This window comes from Triticum dicoccoides, chromosome 7A (assembly GCF_002162155.2).
Source record: "Triticum dicoccoides isolate Atlit2015 ecotype Zavitan chromosome 7A, WEW_v2.0, whole genome shotgun sequence".
In the NCBI taxonomy this organism is placed as follows: Eukaryota; Viridiplantae; Streptophyta; class Magnoliopsida; order Poales; family Poaceae; genus Triticum; species Triticum dicoccoides.
This window is the reverse complement of record NC_041392.1, coordinates 19,214,854-19,215,444: the sequence shown is the minus strand read 5'-3', so window position 1 is coordinate 19,215,444 and position 591 is coordinate 19,214,854.

Below are 591 nucleotides of genomic sequence, written 5' to 3'. Positions count from 1 at the left end.
AAAACCAAAGATGATAAGGAGCGAACGTTAGGTGGAAACGGTTTATAGAGCGAACACCTCCATGGTGTGTTCGATCCCACGGCGTAAATCTTAACACGGTGATATCGTGGCGTCCCGATTTCGCCCTATTCTTTTTTTTTTTTTGAGGGAGATTTCGCCCTATTCATCCTTCGAGTAAACGACACAGACCCTCTCACATGGTCGTGCTTTTTTAAAAAAAAAAGTAACAAGACTTTATTAATTGCAAATAACGATTACAATGTCTATACAACAAGAGAGATACAATATCACATGACGTGCTAAGTTACACATGATTACACCCAATCTGCAAAGGGAACGGGCCATTTTTTTTTATCATCCAATGGACATCCAACGGCATCTGGCCTTTCTTCTTCTTCCAGCTTTTCTCCTTCTCAAGACCGCCGCACGGGCCGTAAACCAAACCGCCTACAATCACCACCCGTTGCCGGGGGCGCCCCCGCGCAGCCTCTCGCCCTGCCCTCCCCGGAACGGGCCCCCACTGCTGATATTGCCGCCGGGCCCCGCCAGTCGTCTAGCCCTGCTCACGTCCGGGTTTTGCTCTGGCGAAGT